General features: G+C 35.9%; 1 protein-coding gene across 1 annotated transcript in view; it reads left to right on the top strand.

The window, feature by feature from the left end:
* The window catches only part of MANEA (mannosidase endo-alpha), a 73,936-nt gene that overhangs the window by 33,497 nt on the left and 26,522 nt on the right, over positions 1-13,917 (top strand). The window lies entirely within an intron of this gene.

The raw sequence follows: 13,917 nt of genomic DNA, 5'->3' as shown, positions 1-13,917 counted from the left end.
TGTACTTTACATCCTGGAGGCTTACTTATTTTATAACTGGAAGTTTGTGCCTTTTAACTATCTTCACCCACTTCACCCACCCCCTGTCTCAGGCAACTACAGATCTGTTCTCTGTATCTATGAATTGGTTGTTTTATGTTTTCTTTTTGTGGGGTTTTTTGGTGTTGCTTTGTTTTGTTTTTGATTCCATATATAAGTGAGATCATGTGGTATTTGTCTTTTTGCTTCCTTTGGATAAGTACCCAGAGGGGGAATTGCAGGAAAATATAATTCTATTTTAAATTATTTTAAGAAACTCCATACTGTTTTCATAGTGGCTGCCTCAATTTATATTTCCACCAAAAGTGCACAAGGATTTCCTTTTCTCCACATGCTAACACTTCTTATTTCTTGTGTTTCTGTTAATAGCCATTCAAACGGGTATGAGGTAATATCTCATTGTGGTTTTGATTGGCATTTCCCTGATGATTAGTGATGTTGAGCACCTTTTCAAGTACCTGTTGGCCATCTGTACGTGTTCCTAGGAAAAATGTCTATTCAGAACTTATGCCCATTTTTCAATCAGATTTTTTTTTGCTAATGTGTTGTAGGAGTCCTTTATATATTTTGCATATTAACCCCTTGTCAGATACATGATTTGCAGATATTTTCTCCCATCTATTATGTTACCTTTTCATTTGTTAGTGGTTTCCTGTGCTGTATAGAAGCTTTTTTGATGTAGTGCCACTTGTTTATTTTTGCTTTTGTTGTTTTGGTTTTGGTGTCAAATCCAAAACATCATTACCAACACTAATTTCAAGGAGCTTACTACCTTTATTTTCTTCTAAGAGTTTTATGGTTTCAGGTCTTATGCTTAAGAATTTAATCCATTTTTAGGTAATTTTTGTGTATGGTGTAAGATGGTGGTTCAGTTTCATTCTTTTGCATGTGGCTGCTCAGTTTTTCCAACACCATTTATTGAAAAGACTGTCCTTTCCCCATTGTATATTCTTAGCTCCTTTGTTATTAATTCACCATAGGTGCCTGGGCTTATTTCTGGGCTCTCTATTCTGTTCCAGTGATCTATGTGTCTGTTTTTATGTTCTGATTAGTATAGCTTTGTAATATAGTTTGAAATCAGGGAGTGTGATGCCTCCAGCATTGTTCTTTTTTCTCAGTATTGCTTTGGCTTTAGGGTCTTTTGTGGTTCCATACTAATTTTAGGATTGTATGTTTTATTTCTGTGAAAAATGCCTTTGGGATTGCATTGAATCTATGGATTGCTTTTGGTAGTATGGACATTTTAACAAAATTAATTCTTCCAATCCGTGAGTGTGGGCTATCTTAACATTTATTTCTGTTTCTTTAATGTCGTTTATTAACATCTTATGATTTTCAGTGTACAGATCTTTCATGTTCTTGGTTAAGCTTATTTCTAGGTATCTTATTCTTTTTGATGCAGTTGTACAATAAATAGGATTGTTTCCTTAATTTATCTTTCTGAGTTCATAATTAGTGAATAGAAATGCAAGTGATTTGTGTATATTGATTTTGTATCCTGCAAGCTTATTGAATTTGTTTATTTTAACAGTTTTTTGATAAAATCTTTAGAGTTTTCTATGTCACACAGTGTCATCTGCAAATAGAGACAGTTTTACTCCTCCTTTTCTGAATTGGATGCCTTTCATTTGTTATTGTTGTTGCATTATTGCTCTGGCTAGGAGTTCCAATGCTTTATTGAATAAAAGTGGTGACAGTGGGTATCCTTGAGTTGTTGCTGATCATGGAGGAAAAACAGTCGACTCTTCTCTGTTGAGTATGATTTTAGCTGGAGGCTTGTGATATATGGCCATTATTTTGTTGAAGTACTTTTTCTCTATACTCACTTTGTTGAGAGTTTGTATCATGAATGGGTGTTAAATTTTGTTGAATGCTTTTTTCTGCTTTTTTGAGATGATCACATGACTTTTATCCTTTATTTTGTGAATGGTGTATATCACATTGATTGATTTGAGGGTGTTAAACCATCCTTGCACCCATGGAATAAATTCCACTTGATCAGAGCATATGATACTTTTGTTGTATTGTTGAATTCAGCTTATTAATATTTTGTTGAGGAGTTTTGCATTTCTGTTCATCATGAATATTGGCCTGTAATTTTCTTTACTGTGGTGTCTTGACTGGTTTTGGTGTCAGGGTAATGCTTGTCCCATAAAATGAGTTTGGACGTGTTCCCTTCTTTTCTAATTTTTGGAAGAATTTGAGAAGATTCGTATTAATTCTTCTTTGAATATTTGGTAGAATTCACCAGTGAAGCGGTCTGATTCTGGATTTGTTTGTTGGAGGTTTTTGATTACTGATTATCTCCCTTCTAGTAATCAGTCTGCTCAGATTTTGTTTCTTCATGATTCAGCCTTGGAAGGTGGTATGTTTCTAAGAATATATCCATTTGCGTTGTCAGTGGAGTATTAAAGTCCCTTATTATTATTGTATGGCTGTTTTACCCTTTAGGTCTGTTAATATTTGCTTTTATATTTGGATGCTCCTATGTTGGGTGCATAAATATTTACAAATGTCATATCCTCTTATTGTATTGATCCCTTTATCATTATGTAATGACCTACTTTGTTCTTTGTCTCGTATTACAGTGTGTTTTATGTTCTTCTTTGTCTTATGTAAGTATTGCCACCCCAGCTTTCTTTTGGTTTCCAAGAGCATGGGATATATTTTTCCATCCCTTCGTTTTCAGACTGCATGTGTTTGTACATCTAAGTGAGACTCTTGTGGGTAAGATATAGATGACTTTTAAAAAATCTGTTTAGCTATTCTCTGGGTTTTTTGCTTGCTTGTTTGTTTTCCCAGAATTTGTCCATGTACACTTAATTATTGATAGGTATGGAGTTATTGCCATTTTGTTTATTGTTTTATAGCCGTTTTGTAATTTCTTTTTTCCTCTCTACTTCTCTTGATCTCCTACTTTGTGATTTGATGATTTTCTGTAGTGGCAGTCTTAGATTCCATTCTCTTTATCTTTTGTGTACTTAATCTAGGTTTTTGCTCTGTAGTTACCATAATGCTGACATAAAACAATTTATATTAGTCTGTTTTAAGTCAATAACAAATTTGGTAACAGTCTAAAGCTCTACATTTTTACTTACCCCCATTTTATATTTTTGAAGTCACCATTTACATCATCTTATCTTGAATATTCACTATCAAATTATTGCAGTTATAGTTATTTTTACTGTTTGTCTTTTAACCTTCATACTAGTGTTTGTATAAGTGATTAATTTATCACGTTTACAACATTAGGTTTTTCTAAATTTTACTGTATGTTAATTTTTACCAGTGAGATTTATATATTTGTATTTTTTTCCTGTTACTGTCTAGCGCCCTTTTGTTTCAGCTTAAAAAGTCCCTTTAACATTTCTTATAGGACTGGGCTATTGGTCATTACTCTATGTTTTATTTTTCTGGAAAACTCTTTATATCTCCTTCAATTCTGAAGGATAACTTTACCATGTAGAGTATTCTTGGTTGGCAGTTTAATTTTTTCAGAGCTTTAAATATATCATGCCACATCCTTCTACAATTTTTCTGCTGGAAAATATGCTAATTGTCTTTTGGGGATTCCCTTGTGTATAAGAAGTTGTTTTTCTCTTGCTTCTTCATACAGTCTGTCCTTGCTTTTAACTTTTGATGATTTATTTATATTATATATATAAATAAATCTGGATGCTGTTTCCTTCCCCTAATTAGGGAAGTGTTCAGCCACTATTTCTTCACATAAATTTTCTGCCCTTTTTCTCTCCTCATTCCGGGAACCTGATGCGAATAATGGTCCTCTTGATGTTTTCCCATAAATTCCATAAACTATCTTTGCTCTTTTTTATTCCTTTTTCTTTTTGCTGCTCTAGTTGGAGGAGTTAAACTGTCCTGTCTTTGAGTTCACTGATCTTTTGTTTTGCTCTTAGTCTGCTTTTGAACCCTCATATTTGTCAGTACAGTTGTTGTATTCTTCAACTTCCTCATTTCTGTAGAGTACTTTCCTTTATTTTCTGTTTCTTGAAATTCTCACTTCTTTCATGTTTTGTTCTGACGTTGGTGAGCATATTTATTACTTATTTTGAATTTTTTGTCATGTAAATCATGTATCTCTTTTTCATTAAGTATTTTCCTGAAGTTTTTATCTTGTCCTTTTATTTGGAACATATTCCTTTGTTTTTTCAGTTTCCCTGACATTTTGTGTTGGTTTCTATGTATTAGATGAAACAACCTCTTCTCCCAGTCTTGAAGGCGTTGCCTCATGTAGGAGATGAACCTTAACGTTTAACCCTGTCCTGCTTCTTGGCTGTCTCTCATATCCTTGTGATTGTCCAAACCACCTACTTGGTTCTTAGTGGCTCCCAGCCGTTGAGGGTTTCCCAAGACCTGCCAGTGTCCTAAAAGGGAGGATCTCAGTCAGCACCTAAATTCAGGCTGATTGGAAGCCAGACTTTGGGCAGCAGCTTTTAAGTTATACATATATACCTCTTTCCATGGAAGCCTGGAAGATGGATATTTCATTCTGCTTCCTCTGTACTGAGCCCTGCATGATAGTTAAGAACCGTTTCTTCCTTTGTGCCATCTCATTAGACCCATGAATACAATACCCACTAGACACCAGAGCCAGGCTATCAAGGGTTATTTCTTGTGGGCAGAAACCACAAAAGCTGGTGCACCAAATGTGGGCAGAAGCTCCTTTCTCAAAGATTACCACGATCTGGGGCTGGGTGGAGGGTGTTTGCAAAGTAGGTGCCCACTTCTTTCCCTGGTCTCTGCACAAGATTGCAGTTGGCCCCTAGATGTGTGTTTAATTTGATGTCTTCCCCTCAGGCCAAAGCTATGAAAACAGGATTTTAGTCCTCTTTCACAGAAAGATTAGGTGCCTGTCTGTTGCCTCTCTGCTTTGTCCTGTGGGTTGTTGCTGGTTACGAACTCTTTCTCTATTTGTTTCAGTCCTATGGAACTCATAAATGTCCACCACTCTGGCCACCAGAGCCAGGTGATAGAGGTAGTGCCCCCTTACTTAGCAGCAGCTGCAAAAACCAGGCCATCAGATGCATATACAAGCTTCTTTCTGGAAGATAAGGTGACCTGGAGTGAGATGGGGGAGGCTCCTTGGTCTTTGGAGAGTATTCAGTAAGCTTCTAGGTATGCCTTAAATTAGGTGCCTGCCACTTAAGCCGAAGCTTTAAGATAAGCATGTAAGTCTCTTTTACAGAAAGACTAGGCATTTTAATTGGCTGCCTTTGTGCTGGGCCCTGGGGTGTAGGCATAGCGAATCCTCATGAGCCTTTTAAGTATGTTTCTCAGTTCACTATAGCCTTGTGTGTCTCATGGACAACAGCCCTGTTAACTTTCAAAGATAAATGTTTTGGGTGCTTGTCTCTCAGGTGCAGGTCTTAAAAGTTGGGGTGCCAGATGTAGATTTCACATCCTGTGCTCCTCAGGAAGAAGCTCAGAGTTGTGGGTTCCCTCCTGATTATGGGTCTCCATGCCAGGAGTGGAGTTTATGGTTAGATTGTGTCTCAGCCTCTCCTACCCATTTCAACATCAGTCTTTTTTTGTTTACCCAGTATGTAGGAGTTTATTTCAGAGAAAATTGTTCCTTATATAGTTGTAGATTTGGTGTGTCCCTGGGAGGAGGTAAGTTAAGGCTCCCCCTACATTGCCATCTTGAACTAGAACCTCTAAAGGTATTATTGATAATAAAATAAAATACTTGTGAACTATCCTTTTGGACATGAGGATAGTAATTATAATTTTTGGAGTAGTTGTTTTAATTAAAACTTGATGTGAAAGTGACTTAGAATCTTTTTTTTTTTTTTTTTTTTTTTTGCGGTACGCGGGCCTCTCACTGTTGTGGCCTCTCCCGTTGCAGAGCACAGGCTCCGGACGCGCAGGCTCAGCGGCCATGGCTCACGGGCCTAGCCGCTCCACGGCATGTGGGATCTTCCCAGGCCGGGCCACGAACCTGTGTCCCCTGCATCGGCAGGCGGACTGTCGACCACTGCGCCACCAGGGAAGCCCTAGAATCTTTTCTAATAATACATTTTTTCATAAAAAATTTCTGAGTTCCAAACCTCATCTAGATCATAGCTTATTATTAAAGTTTCCTTACTATTATTCTGTATATGTTTTATATTCATATACTTACTGTTTATTTTAGCAGGAAATAAAGAAAATCGCAGTGTTTTTATGAAGATAATACAGTAATTAGTGAGACTAACATGTCTAAGTATCTTGGATGTCAAAGATTTACTAAAAACAAGTTTTGTTAACCGTATGAATTTAAATATTTCTAAAGTAGTTAGAAAACAAATTGCTGCTTAAAAATTTGTCAAAATCTGTATTTCATTTAAACCTTGTATAACACATACACACACAAACACATACACGCCCAGGTACATAAAAAATGCAGGTGAAAGTCTGAAGACAGTTGTAAGACCAAGTATATTCTACCCAGATAGTAAGGCATGTTACAAATGTGGGGAAATTTCTCAAAGTATAAAATTTTATTTATTTCTTTCAGAAATTAATGAATCATGGAAACAAATAGAAGTAATGATGAAAAGGATTTTGAATAGCACCGCAAAGGAAATTTTATAATGAATAGCAAGAGAATAAGAATCATTTTTAAAATCCAAGGATACTTTTCAAAAATTGGTTACATGATAGTTAGCAACATTAATCTTAATAAATTCACAAAAAATATAACCATATGGTCTGCATTCTCTGACCATATTCAGTATAACTGAACATTAAAAATAAGGCCAGAATAAACATTTAAAAAGTAAAAAATTGTCTAAAATTTTAATTATAACTAAAAATAACACTTCTTTTAAGATCAAAAGTGAAAATTTAGGATGATTAAAAATAAATAGCACTGAGATTATCAATACCAGTAGGACATGGATAATGAAATAAACTAAAATTAGAAGGAGGGATTAATAAGGATGAAGTAAGCACTTAATTAAATAAAATACAAAACCTTCAAAATCAGTAGCCTGGAAAAATTATTTTTCCACTGTGGGGAAGAAAAAAATAGACAAACCACTGGCAAGATTAAAAAAGAAAAACACAGAGAAGACATAATATCAAAAATTGAAAGGAAATAGATCTATAGGGATAGAAGAGCATTTAAGGTTTTATATCACCATATTTAAAATATATAAAAAATAGGCAGCATTCTTGGAAAATACAAAAAAGTTTTACTTTTTGTACAGAGAGAAGTTTAAAAAATCTAAATTGACTTATATCCTAGAAAAAAATTCTGAAGTTTTATTGAGTGTATGTCTTTCTCAAAGCACCAGATCTTACCTGTCAGTTCTGTTCAACCTTTGAGAACTGGTTGATTTTTGTGATAGTGAAATACAGTGGAAAGTTTACTCATTATCTATTGCTGTATAACATATTATCCCAAAACTTGGCAGTTTAACACAACAAACATTTTATATCTCACGCAAGTTCTAAAGGTCAGGAATCTGGAAGTGGTTTAGCCTGGTGAGTCTGGTTCAGGATTTCTCAGAAGGTTATAATCAAGTTGTTGGCTGGTACTATAGTCATCGGAGGCCTAGAGGATCTACTTCTAAGTTTTCTTATGTGGTGGTTGACAGACCTCAGTTTCTTTTAGCTGTTGGAATGGGACTTAGTACTTTTTTTTTTTTTTTAATTGAAGTATGGTTGATTTACAGTGTTTCAGATATACAGGACTTAGTTTGTGGGCAGCCTGTCCACAGGACTGTCTCCTTAATACATGGCAGCTGGCTTCCCCATGATGAATAATTTGAGAAAGAGAGAGTTCAGTACAGAAGGTGCAGTGTTTTGACCTAATTTAGAAAGTGACTGTCACTTATGCCCTATTTTATTGGTTTATCTGCTGGTAAACCAACCCTGGTACAATGTGGGAGGCAACTGCACAGGTTATGAATATCAGGAGATGGGGAGCATTGGTGGCCATCTCGGAGACTGGCTACCAGAGAAGACTTGCAACTTTATTCTATAATGATAACACAGTTCTGATTCAAACACTAAAGGATAGCACAAAAAAGAGATTCATACAGTGATCTCATTAATGAAAATATATGCAAAATTCCTGAAGAAAACTTATATATGAGAAGTGTTTATTGGCAATAATCTAAGAGGGGATTCAAGAGTACGAAATCTGAATCCAAATCTCCCACATTCAGTCCTGGCTCAAGCACTTAGTAGCTGTGTATTTAACTCTTATGCCTCAGTTTCCTCATCTCTCACTGGAAAAAGTAACAAAATCTACCTTACAGAATGGTTATAAAGATTACATGAGGTAATATATGTAAAGCCCTTAGTGTCTGGCACATGGTAAACACTATGTAAGTGTTAAGTAAATAAGCCTTAATTGATTATTTAAAGGAGATAAAACATGATCATCTTGATACTAAACTTCTGAGGAAATAAAAACTCATTACTAATAAAACTCTTAATAAAAATTGTTCTTTAACTTGATAAAGGGTTTCTTTTATTTTATTTTTCTATTAATTTTTATTGGAGTATAGTTGCTTTACAATGTTGAGTTAGTTTCTGCTGTACAGTAAAGTGAATCAGTTATACAGATACATATATCCACTCTTTTAGGTTTCCTTGCCATTTAGGTCACCACAGATCATTGAGTAGAATTCCCTGTGCTATACAGTAGGTTCTTGTTACTTATCTATTTTATATACAGTAGTGTATATAGTTCAATCCCAATCTCCCAATTCATCCCACCCCTTTCCTTCCCCTTGGTAACCATAAGTTTGCTTTCTACATCTCTGACTTTATTTCTGCTTTGCAAATAAGTTCATCTATCCCACTTTTCTAGATTTCACATATAAGCACTATTATACGATATTTGTCTTTCTCTTTCTGACTTACTTCACTCTGTATGACAATCTCTGGGTCCATCCATGTCTCTGCAAATGGCATTATTTCATTCCTTTTTATGGCTGAGTGATATTCCATTGTATATATGCACCACATCTTCTTTATCCATTCCTCTGTTGATGGACATTTGGATTGCTTACATTTCCTGGCTATTGTAAATAATGCTGCAGTGAACATCGAGATGCATCCTCTCTAATTATGGTTTTCTCCGGGTATATGCCCAGTAGTAGGATTGCTGGGTCATATGGTAGCTCTATTTTTAGTTTTTTAAGGAATCTCCATACTGTTCTCCATAGTGGCTGTACCAATTTACATTCCCACCAACAGTGCAGGAGGGTTGCCTTGTCTCCACACCCTATCCAGCATTTATTGTTTGTAGATTTCTGATGATGGCCATTCTGACCAGTGTGAGGTGATACCTCATTGTAGTTTTGATTTACATTTCTCTAATAATTAGTGATGTTGAGCATCTTTTCATGTGTTTTTTGTTCATCTGTATGTCTTCTTTAGAGAAATGTCTGTTTAGATCTTCTGCCCATTTTTTCATTTGGGTTGTTTTTTTGTTACTGAGCTGCATGAGCTGTTTGTATGTTTTGGAGATTAATCCCTTGTCAGTTGCTTCATTTACAAATGTTTTCTCCCATCCTGAGGGTTGTCTTTTCATTTTGTTTATAGTTTCCTTTGCTGTGCAAAAGCTTTTAAGTTTCATTAGGTCCCATTTATTTTTGTTTTTATTTTCATTACTCTAGGAGGTGGATCAAAAAAGATATTGCTGAGATGTATGTCAAAGAGTATTCTGCCTGTGTTTTCCTCTAAGAGTTTTATACTGTCCGGTCTTACATTTAGGTCTTTAATCCATTTTGAGTATATTTTTGTGTATGGTATTATGGAGTGTTGTAATTTCATTCTTTTACATGTACCTGTCCAGTTTTCCTAGCATCACTTATTGAAGAGACTGTATTTTCTTCATTGTATATTCTTGCCTCCTTTGTCATAGATTAGGTGGCCATAGGTGTGTGGGTTTATCTCTGGACTTTGTATCCTAATCCGTTGATTTGTATTTCTGTTTTTGTGCCAGTACCATACTGTTTTGGTTACTGTAGCTTTGTACTTATTCTGAAGTCAGGGAGCCTCGTCCTCCAGCTCCGCTCTTCTTTCTCAAGATTGCTTGTGTTGTCTTTTGTGTTCCCATACAAACTGTAAAATTTTTTTGTTCTAATTCTATGAAAAATGCCCTTGGTAATTTGATAGGGATTGCATTGAATATGTAGATTGCTTTGAGTAGTGTAGTCATTTTCACAATATTGGTTCTTCCGATCCAAGAACATGGTATATCTCTCCACCTCTTTGTGTCATCTTTGATTTCTTTTATCAGCATCTTATAGTTTTCTGAGTTCAGGTCTTTTGCCTCCTTAGGTAGGTTTATTCCTAGGTATTTCATTCTTTTTGATGCAATGGTAAATGGGATTGTTTCCTTAATATCTCTTTCTGAGCTTTCTTTGTTAGCATATAGGAATGCAAGAGCTTTCTATGTATTGATTTTGTATCCTGCAACTTTACCAATTTCCTTGATGAGCTCTAGTGGTTTTCTGGTAGCATCTTTAGGAATCTCAGTGTATAGTATCATGTCATCTGCAAACATTGACAGTTTTACTTCTTCTTTTCCAATTTGGATTCCTTTTATTTTTTTTTCGTCTCTGACAGCCATGACTAGGACTTCCAATAGTATGTTGAAGAAAAGTGGCGAGAGTAGACATCCTTGTCTTGTACCTGATCTTAGAGGAAATGTTTCAGATCTTCACCATTGAGTATGATGTTTGCTGTAGGTTTGTCAGATATGGCCTTTATTATGTTGAGGTAGATTCTCTCTATGCCCACTTTCTGGAGAGTTTTTTATCATAAATGTGTTGAACTTTTTCAGAAGCTTTTTCTGTATCTATTGAGATGATCATGTGGTTTTTAGTCTTCAATTTGTTAATGTGCTGTATCACATTGATTGATTTGCATATACTGTATTGAAGAATCCTTGCCTCCCTGGGATAAATCCCACTTGATCAGGATGTATGATCCTTTTAACGTGTTGTTGTATTCAGTTTGCTAGTATATTGTTGAGAACTTTTGTGTCTATGTTCATCAGTGATATTGGCCTGTAATTTTCTTTTTTTGTGATATCTTTGTCTGGTTTTGGTATCAGGGTGATGTTGGCCTCATAGAATGAGCTTGGAAGTGTTCCTTCCTCTGCAATTTTTGGAAGAGTTTCATAAAGGTAGGTGTCAGCTCTTCTCTAAATGTTTGATAGAATTCACCTGTGACGCCATCTGGTCCTGGACTTTTGTTTTGGGGGAGTTTTTTAATTCAATTTCAGTACTTGTGATTGGTCTGTTCATATTTTCTATTTCTTCCTGGTTCAGTCTTGGAAGGTTATACCTTTCTAGGAATTTGTCCATTTCTTCAAGGTTGTACATTTTATTGGCATATAGTTGACTTTAGTAGTCTCTTCTGATCCTTTGTATCTCCGTTTTGTCCATTGTAACTTCTCCTTTTTCATTTCTAATTTTATTGATTCAAGTTCTCTCCCTTTATTTCTTGATGAGTCTGGCTAAAGGTTTATCAATTTTGTTTATCCTCTCAAAGAACCAGCTTTTAGTTTCATTGATCTTTACTATTTTCTTTGTTTCTAGTTCATTTATTTCTACCCTGATTTTTCTTTCCTTCTACTAAGTCTGGGTTTTCTTCTTTCTCTAGTTGTTTTAGGTACAACTTTAGGTTATGTGAGATTTTTCTTGTTTCTTGAGGTAAGATTGTATTGCTGTAAACTTCCCTCTTAGAACTGCTTTTGCTGCATCCCATAGTTTTTGGGTCAGCGTGTTTTTGTTCTCATTTGTGTCTAGGTATTTTTGATTTCCTCTTTGATTTCTTCAGTGACCTTTTGGTTATTTAATAACATATTGTTTAGCCTCCATGTGTATTTTATAGTGTTTTTCCTGTAATTGATTTCTAATCTCATAGGATTGTGGTCAGAAAAGATGCTTGATATGATTTCAGTTTTCTTAAATTTGTTGAGGCTTGATTTGTGATCCAAGATGTGATCTATCCTGGAGAATGTTCCGTGTGCACTTGAGAAGAAAGTGTATTCTGCTGCTTTCCGATGGAATTCCCTATAAATATCAATTAAGTCTGTTTTGACTAATGTGTCCTTTAAAGCTTGTGTTACCTTATTAATTTTCTGTCTGGTTTATCTGTCCATTGTTGTAAGTGGGGTGTTAAAGTCCCCCACTATTATTTCCCCTTTTATGGCTCTCAGCATTTGCTTTATATATTGAGGTGCTCCTATGCTGGCTGCATATATATTTACAATTGTTATATCTTCTTCTTATACTGATCCCTTGATCATTATGTAGTGACCTTCCTTGTTTCTTGTAACAGTCTTTATTTTAAAGTCTATTTTTTCTGATTGAATATTGCCACTCCAGCTTTCTTTTGATTTCCATTTGCATGGAATATTACTTTCCATCCCCTCACTTTCAGTCTGTATGTGTCCCTAGGTCTGAAGTGGTTCTCTTACAGACAGCATATATATGGGTCTTGTTTTAGAATCCATTCAGCCAGTCTGTGTCTTTTGGTTGGAGCATTTCCTTTAGCATTTGTCATAAAGCTGGTTTCGTGGTGCTAAAGCCTCTTAGCTTTTGCTTGACTGTAAAGCTTTTGATTTCTCCACCAAGTCTAAATGAGAGCCTTGCTAGGTAGAGTATTCTTGGTTGTAGGTTTTTCCCTTTTATTACTTTAAGTATATCATGTCACTCCCTTCTTGCCTGCAAAGTTTCTGCTAAAAAATCAGCTGATAACCTGTGGATTCCCTCGTATGTTTTTTGCTGTTTTTCCCTTGTTGCTTTTAATATTTTTTCTTTGTATTTAATTTTTGTTAGTTTGATTAACATGTGTCTCGGTGTGTTCCTCCTTGTGTTTATCCTATATGGGACTCTCTGCACTTCCTGGACTAGGTGACTATTTCCTTTACCATGTTAGGAAAGTTTGAGACTGTTATCTCGTCAAATATTTTCACAGGCCCTTTCTCTCTCCTTTCTTCTTCTGGGACCCTTATAATTCGAATGTTGGTATGTTTAATGTAGTCCCAGAAGTCTCTGAGACTGTCTTCATTTCTTTTCATTCTTTTTTCTTTATTCTGTTCCACAGCAGTGATTTCCACCATTCTGTCTTCCAGCTCATTTATCCGTTCTTCTGCCTCAGTTATTCTGTTACTGATTCCTTCTAGAGTATATTTCATTTCAGTTATTGTATTGTTCATCTCTGTTTGTTCTTTAGTTCTTCTAGGTCTTTATTAATCATCTCTTGCATGTTCTCAATCCATGCCTCCATTCTTTTTCTGACATCTCGGATCATCTTTACTATCATTATTCTGATTCTTTTTCATTATTTCTTCATTTAGTTGTTCTTGTAGGTTTTTATCTTGCTCCTTCGTCTGCAGCAGATTCCTCTGTCATCTCATTTTGGCTAACTTATTGTGTTTGTGGTCTCCTTTATGCATGTTGCAGGATCATAGCTCCTCTTGCTTCTGATGTCTGCCCCCTGGTGTGTGAGGTGGATATTGAGTGGGGCCTCCCCTTTGCTCTGTGGTTGTCACTGCCCTGTCAGGGGCATGGTATTCTCCTTAGTTGTTGAAGTAGAGGCCCGAAGATCTGTTTCTTAGCTGTGTTTCTGATCTGCAGTGAGAGGTAGGTGGGATTGAAGCACTTCCACTGGGAGAGAAGCCTCTTGAGTATTCCTCCTCTGGAGATGTTCACCTGTGAGTGTGCTCTGTTATGTCACCTTTTGCCTGTTGTGCGGGCTCACAAAGTACACTGTTGTTGGCACTGCTCTCGGTCCCATCATAACCGTGGGTATGCCAGCAAATGGCCCTGTTGACTCTCAGGTGTAGTTTATACCAGACCACTGGTGCAGATCCACTGAGGTCAGGTCCCAGCACATGCAATAGTT

This window comes from Orcinus orca, chromosome 12, assembly GCF_937001465.1.
Source record: "Orcinus orca chromosome 12, mOrcOrc1.1, whole genome shotgun sequence".
Taxonomy (NCBI): domain Eukaryota; kingdom Metazoa; phylum Chordata; class Mammalia; order Artiodactyla; family Delphinidae; genus Orcinus; species Orcinus orca.
This window is presented reverse-complemented; position numbering and strand designations above follow the sequence as displayed.